Source organism: Manacus candei, unplaced genomic scaffold (assembly GCF_025592945.1).
Source record: "Manacus candei isolate 608988 ecotype Guabito, Panama unplaced genomic scaffold, ASM2559294v1 h1tg000014l, whole genome shotgun sequence".
NCBI classification, from domain to species: Eukaryota; Metazoa; Chordata; class Aves; order Passeriformes; family Pipridae; genus Manacus; species Manacus candei.
This window is the reverse complement of record NW_026138062.1, coordinates 8,028,095-8,045,987: the sequence shown is the minus strand read 5'-3', so window position 1 is coordinate 8,045,987 and position 17,893 is coordinate 8,028,095. Positions and strand designations below refer to the sequence as shown.

The following is a 17,893-nucleotide window of genomic DNA, read 5'->3' as shown; positions in this document are numbered from 1 at the left end:
GAAAAAAATAAAAAAGATAAAAGAAAAAATCTGAAGTAAGAAAGCCAATGAAGAGAGAGGAAAATAAAACCCAGAAATGCAAAAGAAAGCAATTGCTCACCACCAGCAAACCAATGCCTGGCCAGTACTGGAGCAATGGCAGCCACTGCCAGTCTCCACCTACCAGTTATACTGCTGACCATGACATCATATGACATGGAATATCCCTGTGGTGAGTTGAGATCAGCTGTCTCAGCTGTGTTCCCTCACAGCTTCTTGTGCACCCCCAGTCTCCTCACTGGTGTGGCAGTATGAGGAACAGAAAAGGCCTTGGCTGTCTAAGCACTGCTCAGCGATAACTAAAACAACCCTGTGTTGTCAACACTGTTTGCAGCAGAAAACAAAGCCCCATACTAGTTCCTCTCCTAATCTATGCAAGAAATAGGCACCACCAGAGACAAAAATCTTTAACTGTCTTTGGATTAAGATAGGTTACCATTCAGAAGTTCCTCCTTCACACCACAGATGGTAGAGGTAATTGAATTTTTTACTACTTTTCTATATATTAGAAGTCTGCAGTTAAGTGATATAACAGAAAATAAAAGTGATTAGCTCACACTTAAGTATATCTAATGTTAAGACAGATCAATCTCTTGAAAATGCCCATCTTATTGTAGTTTCTAAAACTGACTGAAAATATTATATAGGAATATTTGTTTAGTATTAGAAGTTTTAATCCACCACAAAGATCTGAGTAGCAGGGACAGAGTTGTGGAAAAATTCTAGCCTATGGTCCCTCCTACAAGGCAGTCACTTCCACACATAAGACTGAATGTCTCTATGACAGTTTAGAATTCTGCAACCTCTTTTAGAGTGCAAAGCTTCATAGAACTACATCATCTCTGAATATTGCCTTGCTCTATTAAAATAACTGACAAAATTTTGTATAAACACACCTAATCTATAGCTATACATTACTTGAATCTGGAGATTTCACTCTGATTTACTTGATTTAGTTATCTCTGGCAACTTAAAAATTTTCATATCTACCAATATAAAATATTATTCTTACATTCAAATTCCCAATTGTCACGTAACATAACAAAAAGAGTGCTAAAGCTGGAAGATCTAATCTTTTCAAATGTAGACAGCTGTACACAAACACTCATACAAGTGTACACAATCTGTACATATTTGTACACAAATGCACACACAAGATTTTTCATCACTCCTTGATGACAAAGACGGATTTCAGGGAATCATTCTGGAATTCAGTCTATCCTACAAAAAGTGATGCTGAAAGAACTGTTATGTTTAGTAGAAAAGGCTTGAGTGAAGTGTGGAATTGCTTCTCCATCTCAATAATATAAACATTCATAGGACTTAATCTTTCTTTACCTCCTCTCTTACATATTTTTCTATTTAAAGATAAAATATTTTAAAATATATTTGTTTACAAAGCAATAAGTATCAGATACAGAATCTGCATTTGGATTTTAAGCAAAAAATACAAAGTTCACTGGTTTCTCTCTTCACATTACAGTAGTTGGGATAATCAGAATTTTAGGTTTAGACTAGAGATGAACTTTCTTTTCAAATATGAGTGAGTTTCTGTGGCTGGGATTTGAACTCTATCACAAGCATACAGACCTTAGATCTACTTTGGATAAAGCAAAAAAGTTGAGGAAAAAATGAAAGGAAAAAAATTAAATTTCTTCTAATATTACCTTAAAGGGTTAATAGTAAGAATGAAACATTTTTTGTAAGTTCTTACATAATAGTGTGATTTTGCTCTGATTTCTAAGATAGAATAGAATAATACAATTTGTTTGGTCTCGAAGGTATGTTCTGAGGTCATTTGATCCAAATTCCTAACCAAAGTTTCTTGAACTCTGTCAGTGCTTCTGTGACCATTTCCCTGGGGAGTCCATCACTAGCCACCCTCTAACTGAAGAACATTTTTCTGATATCCAACCTAAACCTAAACCTCCCCTGGAACTTCAGGCCATTCCCTCAGGTCCTGTCACTGGTCATCATAGAGAACAGATCAGTGCCTGCCCCTCCTTTTCCCCTCATGACTAACTTTGCAGTTCAGCCAGGTTTTTCAGAGTCAGGCCCAGCTGCGGTTTGAAAATCTCCACTAGCAGTGAATCTACAAACTCTCTGTACAACCTATTCCAGCTGAACTGTAACTGATGTTGAGCACTCACGATGAAAAATGAAAGAATTATTTGTCAGAATATCTTCACAATCTTAACTCTCTCAGGAACAACTATCATTGAATTATAGGACCATCAAGGTTGGAAAAAACTTTTAACATCATTGAGTGCAACTATAAACCTGATATTGCCCAGTCTACCACTGAACAATGTCCCTAAGTGCCACATCTACATGTCTTTTAAATATATCCAGGGATGGTGACTCAACTAATTCCCTGAGTAGCCTGTTCCAATGCTATATAACTCTTCTGGTGGAGAAACTTTTCCTAATAGTCGATCTAAACCTCCCCTGATGCAGCTTGAGGTCATTTCCTCTCATACGGTCACTTGTTACCTGGGAGAAGAGACCAGCCCCCACCTTGCTACAACTTCCTTTCAGGTGAAGTTAGAGAGTGATAAGGTCTCTTCTCAGGCTCCTTTTCTCCAGGCTAAACAGCCCCAGCTCCTCATGAAACCTGTGCTTCAGACCCTTCACCAGCTTCCTCGCTCTTCTTTGGACATGACTATTACACAATTGTTCTTTGGTAAGATGCAGACTGATTACACTACTGTAAATGTCAAAACATAATCTGCTCTGTATAGGAATCCTTAACCTTGGACCTAGTATTAAACAGTGTCTACAGTGTTAAAAACAGAGAGAGAAAACATTGTTATCAAAAGAAACAACTTTTTTTGTGTCATTTCAAAGAATACACTGTAGAATAAACTTTGACATATCTTTACTGCTTTCTGATTGAAAAAGCAAGAGAACTTTATTGAAAATGATGCGGTCTTGATTAATTATTGATTTGGGCAAGTGTAACAGAGGCCTACTGGACATATGGGTGAATTGCAAGTGTGTTAGAACGATATCTAATTGGTAATGTCAATACCATCAGATGCTGCAGAAACACTGTATTTGGCAGAAGAAAACTATACTCTTTTCACTGCAGAAACTAATTAGTTGTGGAATAACAGCTCCAGAGAACTTTGAATTGCCCATCTAAAGTGTTTGGCAACTCAGTCGCAAATATTTAGACTTTTATTTCAAAATTATGTACACTGGGTCAAGTTCTATAGCTTTCCCTGGTTGCTGTTCTATAACTCGCTTTGCCTCTCTAGACGTGAATATTGCTATCTGAATCTGTTACTTGGCAATATGTTGACATAACAAGATAGACATTCAGTACATGAGGGGAAATAGAAAAATTAGTCCCTTATTTAACTACCTGAATTTATTAAAAAAAAAAAAGAAAGCATTGATTGAAAAAGGAATAAAATTTTAAATATTTGTCAACTCTTTATTTAATGTTACAACTGCTTATTCTGATCCCAAAAATTCAGAGTCTAAACTACATACTTTTGAAATTCTACTTATCATCCAGATAATTTTTGAACTACTTTTATAAAACAGTTTTTGTTTTCATCTTCACCTTTACCTTAACCACTGGAGCAAATTAAATCTACTTCAAACAGAAAAATAAAATAATAAAAAAGCTAAATCTACCTTCTTTTTTTTTTTTTACATTTTAGTATAGATAGGCCTAAATCAACAAACACTTGAGGGGTCTGAAGTGGAAACATATTGCTGGAAGCAATTTTCTCCTTGTATTTCTGTCTCAGCATGAAACAAGTTATACACTGTACCACAAAGAGAAAATGTTTTTACAAGACTTCAGCACAAGAGGGGCTAAAAACTCTATAGTAATTTAGAAAATACAGACACATAAAGACAGTATGAATAAAAAAAAAAGCTGATGGACACCTGCTGTCTGACCAACTTTGTCTGTAGTCTCCAGAACCTGTGCCAAATGGGATGCAGTTCAGCCGACCCACAGTAAGCGGTGTTCTTGGGTTGTCTGTAATCCAACCTAGTGCAGCAGCAAGATGCAAGCCCTTTTCTTCTGTTCTAAAAACTAGATCTTTAAATGCCTAGAAACAACTGAGCAGCATCCAGTTCATTGTTTTAAGGTATAATTTGTATTGGTGATTAAAATAACATTTAAAGCAATCAAATATAGTGAGACAAAATGAACCCATAGGGAGTCCAGCTCAAGTCTTGCCTTGCAGAAGAGGGATCTAAATATCAGTAATCAGTGTGAGGCTTGTACAGGGGAATGACTGTTCCACCACTCGGGTCTGGGTGAAAAGATATCTCTAGGAAGGTACTGATACAAATTTTCACAAGTTCATATCATAATACTGACCTTTTAAGTACTATGTGAATTTTCATTTAAGCATGAAAACTGCCTATATGATACATGATAAGACAGGATTATTTAAAACAAGAGTACTTTTGTGGTGAGTCTAGCTACATTTAAGACAAAACACAAGGGAAATAGAATTAGTAATTTTTACCTATCACAGATTTTAAAGAGGTCCCATGCCTTTCAAAAGTAGAAAGTGACTCAGGGATCCTCCAGTACCTCTCAAATAGCACAAGACGTTGTGGTTAAGGAACTGAATCATACTCCAGACTTCTACCGATTATTAAAAAAGCCAGGTCAGTCAGCTCAAATGTAGACATGTACAGCTAAGTTGGACACCTCAGATTATAGAGAATTGAATTTCACATCCTGGCTGTTATTGGAGTAGGTGGAGACTTCACACTGAGCTGGATAAGGACAATTAAAGCCTCTTTGAACACTAAGGGTGCAGACAGTCTACTCCAATAATCTCTTTTTAAATGAACATGTTTTTGTAAATGTTTATATATTTCATTGCAGCACATGTAGAGCATGTTTGCAGAGTCTAGATATATGACATAGGAGGTAGAGGAGCCTGGTGATTATCTTTGTATTTAGTTTATTCAGAAGATCTAAAAAGTGTACTAGACTCTTCATTTTAGAGTTGTTGTACATACTCACAATTAGAGCTGTAGGCACGTGGGGGACAAATATAACCACTGTATATGGCAGCATCCAAACATTCAGTTTGAAGATCTTATGTTGGCCTAATTGAGAAAAGAACCAGATAGATAACCGAGAAGTTTCAAAGGACTTTGATCTTATTTCACTAGCACACTATGTGAAAATATCCATGTATGTTCATGTGTGGCTGCTGAAATTTGTTGATGTCCCAGAATTTTTGAACTATTTATTTCAGGGTTTTATTCATGAAGGCTCAAAAGTTTTAATGGGAAGTTGTGAGCAGAAGATAAATTGGAGTAAAATTTTGTCTATTTTAAAACTGAATGCCCCTAATTAATTTTATGTATGGTCCCCTTTATGTCATTATGGGCAAATCTGACTGATCTTGGTAATCTGAAATTTAATTGAGAAGCAGAGAATCCTGAGAGTGGCTTAAGTAAGGAACATTCATCAAGAGACAAGATCAAGCAAGTAAAAAAGTTGTATAACTCTAAAAGTAAAAAAAGGTAAGCAGAGTTAAAAATTGTTTCTTTCTTGTTGACTAGAGGGACATATTACTGCTGATGATAGGTAGCTTAGGCCCCATTGGTACTCTAGGGTCAACATATGGTTTGATATGTTTTACCATATCACCTGATTCTAGACTGGAAGACTTATTTGCATGTACTGCAACTCCTATTTGTACCAGGATTTCTTTTCCATGGGAACGGTGGATTAGTACCATGATCAAGGTAGTATCTCAAAAAAAACCCACCAAAACCCAAAAAACCAAATCATGTTAGGAATAAAATTCGTAATACAGCTGTCAGTTTTTGTCTCTGATCAAGTTAGTGTTATCTGCCTATTTAGTTTTATGATATGTCATAGAGTTTTGAAAAACTCTGTTAAAAATGGTACATCAGTAAGCTAACTACACTTTCTCTTAATCTTTATTTTTGTTATACATTTACTAGTTTTAGCCCAGGGCAGTCAAAGGGGCATTCTGAGTTGCAAAAGTACCATATGTTTCTTTTATCACAGTTTCTCATAGCAACTCCTAACATGACACTTTTCTTAGCCTTAATATGAAATGTTTAAAAACACTTGGGTTTTCCACTGAGAAACACAATTGAAAGAGATTCAAATGGAAGTATTAAATTTATCTTTAATTTATTATTATTTTGCAGATTATAAAAATAATAATACCAATAATAACTAAACATCAAAACCATATAATTGTGGTCTTAGCATGACCCATTTTAGGGTAAAACATTTGTTGTTAATGGGATGAGAAATCAACTTACAGGAGGATGAAAACATCTAACAATGGCTGGTTACCTAAAAAGTGGATCAGAAAAGGATTTCTGGAATATGTAAAGTATAAAATTTAAAAATAAACCACATTATTATAATTAGAAATATTTATTTCTGTTATTAAATCAGAAACCCCAAGAAGCAGAGAAATTTTGTCGTGGAAGAAATGCTACAAGCATGTATTAATAATAAGTTCAGGCCCATGAAAGTGACAAATCATTAAAAATTTAATGTCATAATGGTGTTAGTTCATAATAGTTTTTAAAGTCATACTTCAGATAATTCTGTCATTTTTTAAAAAAAATTTTGAAGGATTTTTTTTTCCTTCTCATATTTTGAGAGGCAAAAGTTAACTTTCCCCTTGCGTTACAATATAAGTGGTTTTGTTATATCTTGAGCAACTACAACTGTCCTCTGAAAATTTATGACAATGCATCACAGTATGGAGTAAAATGCATTCTCCTAAACATTACTAGGGGTAATAATAATAAGAGATTGATTTTTTTACCCTAGACAAAGTATAGAGCAAGCAAATTAAAAAAAAGTCAGCCTCCTGAGATTCAGTTCGCCCCTGATTCTCCTTATTTTAAGGTAGAAATGTTTTGCTAGAAAGCTGATAACATTTCATGATGGCTGCTGCACTACTTAGAGATTTCAGCCTGGCATATTCAAGGCAATGTAAAAATCTACTTTCTCAGTTGAAAGGAGTGTGAGGGAGCATTGTTATTCCCTATCACTTTGTAAGGGTGCCTATAGTTCACATGGCACTCTTTCCATGTTTGGCATAGACTAATATCTCATTTGTAAAAGGGCTTTTGAAATTAACTTGAAGTTTTTTTCTTTATAAAAAATTTATTGTAATATTTCTGTAGTCCCTGTAAAATTCTTTTAATCCTGACAAGATATTGATTATAATTAGAGTAATAAATTCTACCCAAAAGATTATGAGTTTTACTTGCTTTTAGCAGCTTTCATTTCCATTAATATGAATTATCCTTTCTTCCTTTACCTTTATGGAATGAAATTAAACATTTCTAACTAGCTTTCTCAATAACATTATTTAGTGTGTGTTTTTCATATGTCATTTGACTAGTTGCTTCTTTAAATTAAGCAAGATCAGTTCATTGTTTTCTTGAGATCTTTTCCTTACTCATCATTATTTACCCAGTATATGCCATTGCTTACTAAGAAGCAAGAAAAAAGTTTGTTAGAAAGAGAAATTCATCTAGACAATACACAGTATTTTGTCCATAAATAAAAAAGCTCTTTATTTTTCTATGGCTTTTTGTCACGGGGGGATATGCTCTCGAGGGTAAAACTACCTCTAATTAGATAACAGTGAATATTGTAATAAAGACTAGCTAATAATTCATGTACTAGACAACTGGTAATAGTTTCAAAATGTTAAAATATATGTTTAGTATTGAAAAGCCATATTATTATAATTATAAGAAAATGTAAGAAAAAGCATGCAGCCCTAAGTTTCCAGTGTGAATATTTAGAAATGTTTATGAAACTATGATGTGGATTTAGGGCCATGCACATATATAAAAGCAATGTAAGCTACACAAGAATCTTATCATACCAGAGTAATGAAGTAGAGAGGTAAGACTGAAAGTAAGGGCAGGATTCAGCAGTCCACACGTAGATGTCTAGTGTCGTTTGAGGTCTCTTAAGATATCAAGGATATTCATGTAAGTTGGACAAATACAACAATGACTTTCTGACAAACTCATGACTTTTCATCTAATCCTAGTACGGTCAGGTGAAACACTGAAGGTCACCAAAAACAAAAAGAGAAAAAACCCTCTATATTGGCAGCTCAGTTCTACCCTTGGGAAGCATTCTGGTGAGTTCTTACAAGGGAAAGAAGTCGAAGGACAGGAGGATGCAGAAACTCTTCTCTAAAAGGTTGCCTATTTGAAATACATTTCAAATACATTTGAAGGTATTTGAAATAGATCTACATGTTATATATAGTCCAGATTTAAGACACTGTAGGTGAGTCCACGCTTAGTGTCCAAGCATCCATCAGGATCAGTAGAGTGACAATAGACTGCATGAAACTTAGTTGAGCCTACCCCAAAATGAGATATTTAGAGTGGGATTCTGTTCTTTACATGAAGGCATCTACTACTTTCTGGGCACTGAGAGATACCTTTCCTAGTTTCCTCCTTGCTGTAGAAGGAGGTCTTTTAAAATTTCTGTTTATTAGGTTTATGTGGCAAAGTTATGGCAGCAAGGTAAGAGGTGGAGATGATGCTTGTTGCAGGGACAGCTTTTATGAAAAGCTGCCAGACGCTTCCCCCATGTCCAACGGAGACAATGCCAGCTGGCTCCAAGACAGACCCACTGCTGGCCACAGCCAAGCCCATCAGCAACAGTGTTAGTGCCTCTGGGATAAAAGATTTAAGAAGAGGAAAAAAGCCCCGCACAACTGCAGCCAGAGCAGAGGACTGAGAGTATACGAAAGAAACATTGCTGATTGCCTTAGATTGTAGTGTAGCTGTAATCCCCACATATTGCAATTGTATCAGAGCTAACAGAAGCAGAAGCAGATATGGCTTTTATAAAAACAGAGTTAATGCCTCCCTCTGACATTCTACTATGAATCAGACATGGAGAAAGTTATAAGGTAATAAGTAAATAAGCAAAGAAAGAAACATACTTGTGATCAGGCTGGAATTGGGAAAAATTGTGGTTCTTGGTAAATTTGCATCCTGGCTCTGCTACAGACTTCCAGTAGTGACTTGATCAAATGAGTCAGTACTTGATCCAAATATGAAGTGAAAAACAGATTCAAATGTAAATTTTAAGAAAATATGCTTGGATTCTGCCCAGTCTTAGAAATGGCTTGTAGCTTTACCTTTTCTATTGTGGTGTTAAATAAAAGGGAAGATCTCAAAATATGAATATTTTGGAGCAGAAAAATGGGTTACACACCTGAGGCCTATTTGCAAAGCATATTACTGAAATAATGAGTGTTGCAAGTGTTAGAATGCTAATCCATGGCTTCTGTGTTGAAAGCATTGCTGTTCATATTTACAAAACACAACAATTTTCTGGGAGAGTCATATTCCAGGATAATTAAAATATTAATTTAAGACACCCAGCTAAATATAACTCCTTAATTTGGTGACACCTTGTTCACAGGACTTAATTGTGTTTACATAGTAGGTGTTGACAAGTTCATTAACTACCTTTATTTGTTCAGCAAGTAGTATGAGAGGACCTGCAATGCATCATGGGTTGCCTAAATCTCTAAAGAGTCAGTCTACACTGTGTCTTTGTTTCCTGGAAGTGTATTATTTAAAACTTTTAAAAACTATTCACCACAGTTTGGTTTCTGCTGACTTGTTTCTCAATTTCTGTCTTAAACCACCTGTCCTCAAAAAATACGTACCTTTCTAAAACAAAAGTATAGTAGGTTAGATCAGAAATGATCATCACAGAATTTCTACTTTTATTTTTTTAATGGATGATACCTTCTTCTCTAATACTGTTGACTTGTTCTAGACTTGTAACCTTCTGAGTCTTCCTTGACTTCAAATTTTTTTTAGAGTTGTTTTGCACAATGCTGTGCTACTTCTTTTTCTGTATTTCAACAACAAAGACAGAAACATTCTCAAGAAATTATAATTATTATAATTATTTAATTAACATAATAGAACTAGAATCCTACCTAACTGTCCTTGAAGTAGGATAATTAAGGCCACTGATATTCAATCCTTGGAGTCTTTAATAATACATGAATAAATAGTAATTCTTTGCACTGTTTATCTGTTTGTAAAAGATTGCTTTGTTTAGTTGTATATCACAGTCCAATATTGGGTGAATTTTAATTTTTTTAGAAGAAATTTTCACTTTTTTCTTCCTTAAAATATTTAGATTACATACAAAGCATTTCAAATTGCACTGTAAAGTAAAAGATAGAAGGTCCTACTTAGGGTTTCATACACTCTAAGCATTCAAAAAAATACCTTAATGTCTTTATTCATGATACTTTTAGGTAATATTAATTCAAACAATTAAGTTTTACATAATATTTTATGCATCTCTTTTTATTTCATCTTACTTTTTTGCTTAAATGTTGCTTTATTTATTTGTTGTTCCTGAATTTTTATAAGCATTTAATACTTCTATAAAAATGGTGATTGAATGTGCAGAAAGTTATTTGAAAGTACCTAAGTGAATCACATTTGAGTTCATCGCTGACTTGTGCATGTGGCACGTGGGATTTTGGCTGCCTAAGTGGTAATGAGTAGGAAGGAGTAGGAGTGCTCTGAACTTCCCGGAGCCTTGCAATTAATAGGTCATAGAGATAGCTCTATTTTCCAATATCTTTTTGCACAGTTTTGCAAGTAATCATAATCTATAAATAAAAAAAGTAGATTTATCATGCACTTTTAACAGACCTTACACTAACCCAACACAGTTATTGGAACAGTTAAATGTAAAACAGGAAACTAAAGTATTTCAGAATATTAACATCAGCAGAGCAAGACAGTGAATATGTTGCAATTAGATATATGGAAATTAAAATACTTGAGTCTAATTTTAACAAATGGTGATGATCCAAGGAATGAATCTAAATTCTGAAATAAGTTATTTTGCAAAAGTAATTTTAATGCATTGTTATTTTAGAAAAATACTGTATTGGTCTTTATTTATCAGCATCTTTCTTCACTTTTGTTTGCAAAAATATATTGATTCTTCTTGCTACCCTGGGAATACTGCATCAACTTAGAGGCTGAAATTGAACTTTGAGATAATATTGTCTCAAAGTCTTTACAAATGCATTTCCTTATCATTAACAAAAAAATGATCTCTCTGATAAACAAAAGATACCAGTTTAGTCTTGCGGATGGAACATTCAACAAGGTTGAAATCTGCAATCTAGACTGATTATAGTATGTGGAACTCAAGGAATTTTAATCTCTTTAGCAATTAACTGCCTGAGCAATGTTCATATATCAGCTATGTCAGAAGACATCTTGTTAATAAGTGAATATCCTTTCCACCCCTTCCATTTGACCTTGTAGAGCATTTTCCAGTAAAATAAGTTACTTGAAGCCTTACCTTTTGAGACATTTGAAACAGAAATAGACATAGGTGAGCAAACAAAAGAGAGGAAGAATAGCATACTGAGTATAAACTTTGAGATTATAAGTAGCACCAAGTAAGATAAGTGAAATCTGTGATCACATAAATAAAATTATCATCATATCGGTTATGGTGCCAAGATGGTTTGCAGTGATATTAGTAACATTAATGCTTTTCTCTCATGACCTTTATTTTCTTATTTTGTGTCTGGACTCATTTTTTCTCATGTATTCTCTTCTAGTTAGTAGTTTTCTAGCAGTGATTTTTTAAGACAATACGAGGTGGAAACTTTTGTTAGTAAGGTCGTGTTGTGTTTGACAGTTTGGAAGAACATCTTGCATTTTACTAGTTTGTTTTAAAATATTTTTACAAAGCCCTTGTTAAAGTCTGGCCTCACCTTTCCTTCACAGAATATCTGAACGTGACCAAAAGACCATTTAGTGATTCATTCATATATCATCTTATGGTGCCCATGGCAACTTCAACGCAGTCTTCAAGAAATTTTGCTGGCTAAAAGCCAAAACTGCAGCAGTAATTGCAGCAGTAACAACTGCAGCAGCAGCAGGCACTAGAACAATATCTACAACTTACTTTTTTTCCAGGATACCTAGTCTAAGTAAAATAAGTCTGTTTTAATAAGGAAAGCAGAGAAAAATCTTTGTAAACGCGCGTGTAAAGGAAATAACAATGTGAATTAGGTACAAGCGGCATCACTGACAGGTAGTAATCCATATACTATGTTTTATTTTTGTCAACAACCCCAGCCTTGCTTTCTCCATATAACCAATCCTGTTTTCATGGAACTTCTTATTAAAAGGTGACTAGAATTTGATAAACAGAATATTAAGTGCTGTAATAGCCATACTTTCAGTGTAAATATTGTGTAGTAATCCAAGTGACTCTATCGATCTCTTTCAAATTAAGAAAATAATCTCAAAGGCTGTAAATTATCTTACCTACATGAAACTATCATAGATAAGATGTCTTCCAAATTCTATCTTGTCACTCCAGCTTACAAACTATATTGCTGGTGTCTACTAAAGATCATTATGCTATTAAAACTTCAAATGCTTTGCTTTGCCTAAAAATATCACAGGTAGCTTTTGAAGTGATACTTTATTTCTTTGTTCTGGCTCTTTATCTCTTTCATAGGAGGAAACTTATTAGAATTTAAAGGCTGAATAAATATGAGACAAAGAAATAAAACTGAAGGTGTGTGAACACAATAAACCCCCACAAATTATCGATCATGTTTTAGATTCCAACAAATTTACTTAAGAATAGAATATTGTATTCTCTGTGAGAATTATGCTTTTCAGTATAGACAAGTATAATTCATTTATGTGAATAAAAGAGTCTCTTTGGAAGGAGAGGAAATGAGAAATTGCTGAAATAATTTGATTTTCAAACTGAGTAATTTAAATCGTACCCGTGAATATGTTCTTTAGAAGACAATGTCAGTTCCAAATGTTAAATAATGCAAGTGCAATTTAGGACAGCTCTGATATAAGCTTTATTAACTAGGATCATAATGAATGAACATGACTCTCTGTCAAGTGATTGCAGAGACACTGTATATATATTGTTTTACTTTCTCAGAAAAAAAAAAAAGAAAAAAATTAGTTAAAAACACCAGATATCCATGCCTGGAAGTGATGAACTCCTTAATTAGCTTCCTAAGGGCCACACTACTAAGAAGGAATGAAACAGTAACTAATGTGTCATGTACAGATGACTCTTAGTGGAGCCTATAGGAGTGACACAACCAGTATTATACTAACTCAGAACTGGGGAGTGAGAAATCATCACAGACTGTTAGATTCTAGTTGAAAGGGATGTTCTTCTAGATAGAATCAATTTCTTAGCTGAATCTCTCAAATTTCAACAACCTTGCCTCACTTCACAAGCAACAAACTAGAATTGGACTTGATAAATGTCCCAAAAGTTTTCAAGGCTTGGAACACTGACAATAAAAATGAAAACAAAAGTGAAACTCTAAAGCAAAATTAAAAAACTATGAAATATTTGTACAGTGTTTAGCTTCCAAGTTGCACTATCAAGATAATAAAATATTGTTGACATCCATGAAACAGTTACACAGCTTGAAAACGTAGTGATTTTGTGGTTTTTTTTGTTCTGATCAGATTAGCACTGGTCAGAAGTGGTTTATTTCTAATCAAAATACTCTTTACTATGTAAAGGGCCGCTGGCAATTCCTTTTGATATCCCTTATTTCAGGAATTGTGATGCACAATATGGTATGATGCTGCTATTAATGTCGGTTATCTGCTGGAAAAACAGTGAGCTTATAACAACAAAGGTTTTCAAATGCACAGATGAAAAGTAGCAAAGGGGAAAATAAATGTAATAGGGACAAGAAATGAAAGCAGCTTTGACAAAGTATGCAGTCTAAGCTAACTAACAGCAGTAGAAGGTGACCCTACTTTTTTGCCCCCATTTATTTCCATTTCCATAGTTTCTGTATGCTCAATTTGTGTCATTTTGAGTAGTGTTGTTTTAAGATTTTAAACAGAAAACAAAGTTGTTTCATTCTTTGTAGAGTAGCCAAAATAACAACAATAAAAAAAAGAACAAATTAGAAAATAAAATAATAAATTTTATTTGGTAAATCTATTGTAGATACCCGGGTAGAGACTTTAAACTACAATAATGAGTTGCAAACAGATTTATTACAACAAATTTAAGAGATTAATGAAAACAGTAATGTACATTAAAGAGATATTCATTAGGAGAAATGACCATTAATTTCATGCTAATACTGGTGTTAACTTACTTTGTAAATTCCTAAATACATTCTTAAAAGACTGTGGGTACAATCAACTGTTTAATAGACTAGAGAATTTTTGAATATGTTATTATTATGTTTTAATTGGTTTTCAAAAGTATACATTACATTGAACTGGAAAACAGAAGTCCTTTTCAGAATAAAAGTTTTTGTCTTACAGAATGCAGAAAGTTGTCTGTGTCTTGGAGCCCTTCACTGAAACAAATGTTTGAACATTTCTTCTGATGGAAATAATTTTTCATGGCATATTCTGATGCAAGGAAGATAGAAGGATCAAGCAGTTACAAGAAGGCTAAAAAGTGAAAAGGGTTATCCCTTTTTCTTGCAGCCCACAGTCAGGTCTAGAGCTATGTAATACTCCTGTCTTTGAAAAATTTGTAGAGATGTTAATATATTTCTCTCAATATAAATAGCATTACAGTGCTTGAGTAGAGACTAGAAAGAGAAAGCAAAACAGAAGTCTTTCTGTGTTTGGAGTACTGTGCTGAACCTACACAGGTCAGATGACTGAACAACCTTACTAATCCTTTACAACTAGGGGAGCTTTGGCTTTCTACTTGAATGTGATATGAAACCTCTCTCGTAACTGTATCAGGGTTGTGAAATAAGTATGTCATCTAGGACTATGGATGCAAGTGAAACATTCACATAGGACTACTGGAAAAGTGAATATGAGGAAAATTAAAAGTGTGAGCTATTAACCTGAAACTTAACAAATCTGATTTGGACTTGGGTACAGATATATATTTATGTGATTGTTCTGTGCTGGCCAGTTATCTGCAAATGAAATTAGTATCTCAATTCAAAATATTAATCTAGACTGTTTAGGCAGTTTTAGTATATGGGAGAATATTCTAGTTTAGGAACGGTAGCCCCCAGTTCAGTGCCCTCCACCGAGACTCTCCCAAACCAAAAGCTACTTGTTCACTCCCTTCTTTCTTTAAATACCTTTCAATAGTACCCACTGTAACCTTATCCATAATTTTTCCCAGGAATTGAGGTTAGACTAAGTAGTAGACTAGGTTAGACTCTCTAGTTCCTCCACAGATTCACTCTATAAAGCTGGGAGAAGAAGAAGGAAGGAGGGCTCTTTGGAATGATAACGTTTGTCTTCCTAGGTAATGGTTACTCATGATGGAGCCCTGTTTTCCTGGAGATGGCTGAACACCTGCCTGCCCACAGGAAGTGGTGACTTAATTCTTTGTTCTGCTCTGCTTTTGTGCGCGGTTTTTGCTTTACCTATTAAACTGACTTTATCTCAACACATGAGTTTTGTCACTTTTCTCTCTCCCACATTCCAATGGATATCAGGAGGTGGGGGTGGGAGTGGGAGGGGCATGAGTGAGCTGCTCTGTGGTGCTTAGTTGCCAGCTTGGATTAAAACACAACAACAACTTATTTAGGAATTGCTTGTCTAGTCTTTCTGCAAGACAGACAAATTTGAAGATACTTCAGTAATCTAAAGCTGTCAATGCATAGTGCTTAGCATTTATTTTTAAAGTGTATGTGTAAAAGCCAGAGCGAAAAGATCAGAAAGGAAAATGGATGCCCACAAAATCCATTTCTACTCTGCAGTGCATTCCATTGATGAAATTAAAAACATTTGGTGCGGAGTGGTCTCTTGGCAAACTGACCTACTGCGATTCCCCTGGTGACATCTATTACATAAAGTTATTTTGTGTTAGCTTACATTTTCAACACTAAGTCTTCCAAAGAGGTTCCCAGGTGAAAATTAGTTTCTACCTTATCAGTGATAATATTTTCAAGGAACCAAGATTCTCCATGGATCCCAGGCATTCCTGCCTCACCTTATGCAGGAAAGTTGAGACAGCATGCTGACAAACCTGCCAAAAAGCCAAAAGCTTCCATCTGAGAGAGAGTTCTGAACTGCAGCAACAGTAACGGACACACTGAAATAAAGGATTAGGACAAGTTTAACATGTTTTAGAATGACGAGAAAAATTTCAAAGGCGTAGAGAATTTCTGCTATTCAGTACTGTCTTTCTGGAGTTCCATGAGGTGCATAATAAAATTCATCTTTATGTATTGGAATATGGATCATTTAGGGCTTCAGCACTCAGTGGAACACATGCCTGCTGGGCAATTTTTATGATTGCCTAGGAAAATGATTATCAGTGAAATTGGCATATACTACCAAATATTTTCCATCTTCTGTTTCATTGATAAGAAAAAAATGTTGTCACAGAAGTAATTTTAGCTTATTTACTTACAAAGTCCTTTCCCGTGGTAATTTTAACTGATGTCCATATTATTTTATCTGGTTGTATTTTCTCTTTTCAAATACTTGCAAGGAGCATAGTCCTTGGGTAAGGAACTGATAAGGGAGATTTTTGATTTTCCAGTGTTTTGTTTTGGATCTCAAACTCTGTATATATTAAACTTATACTACAATTCAAAAGCCAAGATTAAAATTTCACCCCACTTTTGAAACAATAAAACATTAAATCCATTCACAGGTTGCAGCAATCAGACTAGATTTTCTCCAATATAATTAATATCTGCTGAGTGGCTCCCCTATATAGCTGGATAAAATGAAGACTTACCCCTATTCAAACTGTCTTTAGTACTGAGAGTTATCTGACATTGTAGAAAACAAAGAGTTTTCATACTTGGGAATTTTTGTTTTCTACTTATGAATAATAGTCTCTTTTATAATTGCCTTTTATCAGTATAGGATTCAAATTGAATTAATGGTTGACTCTTATTTAGTGAAATGAAAGGGAACTTGCAAAAATTATTGATGGGGCGTTGTTTCCCGTGGTCAGATGCTTTTTTTGTTAGAAACATCAGCAGGATATTTGGCAGACAATTGTGGCAGAATATTAATATCTGTATGAAAATACACGCTGAGGAATAAATTGGGCAAAATATTACAAGACAAAGAAAAGAGACTGATACGTCTGCTGCTGAATCTTAACCAGAGTATGCTCATGCATCCTATAAGATACCTTGTCCAAATGAATCCAAAACCATGTTTTTAGAAAATCATAAAATTTCAGCATACATAGCCACTACTTTTTACTGACTGTACAAAGATAGGTCTAGTGTCTCGGTCTTTGGAGACAAGTCTGTGAACTGCATTTCCAGAGTGTCAATGCCTATGTAGGTGGGAGCTAAGCTGTAAAAAGTGCTGTCAATGCGATAGAACAGTAGGAAATCTCAGGACAGAAGCTTGCAAAAGCTCAAGGATTAGATAAAATGTTGCCAGCCCTTACATTGTTTTCTGGGAAAATGAAGGAAAGAGTTGTTACTTCTTTCTTTTTCCATATTTCCTTGATTGAAGCCTCTTAATTTCGGATTTACAATTGCTGGGAGAGAAGAGTTCGGTCTACCTCATAACTCATTTTCCTTAGCAAAACACTCCAGTCTCTTTAAACTGAGACAAATATTTATTCTTTCAATGCTTTCTGTAAGCCATACCAAAGGCAAACCTTACTTGTCTGGAATAAAACTGATGAGAGCAAGGTCTGATATATATGGGAATTTGTGAACTCAGGACACGGGGATCAAAGTACTGAGAAATAATGTGTGTGAAAGACAAAGTCAATGAGAGATCTGTGAAGAGACAGGAGGTTTGTGATTCTGCTGAGTAGCTCAGAGACTGTTTGGGGTGTTTTTAAGAT

At 34.6% G+C, this 17,893-nt stretch overlaps 1 long non-coding RNA gene across 1 annotated transcript; it reads left to right on the top strand.

Annotated features, from left to right (window-relative positions):
* The first annotated feature begins 250 nt into the window (after nt 1-250).
* Nucleotides 251-15,472, top strand: LOC127467613 (uncharacterized). The gene is made up of 3 exons (XR_007903220.1): nt 251-513; nt 1,523-1,582; nt 15,368-15,472. It is a non-coding gene; the product is annotated as an uncharacterized LOC127467613 (long non-coding RNA).
* Nucleotides 15,473-17,893: the final 2,421 nt, after the last annotated feature.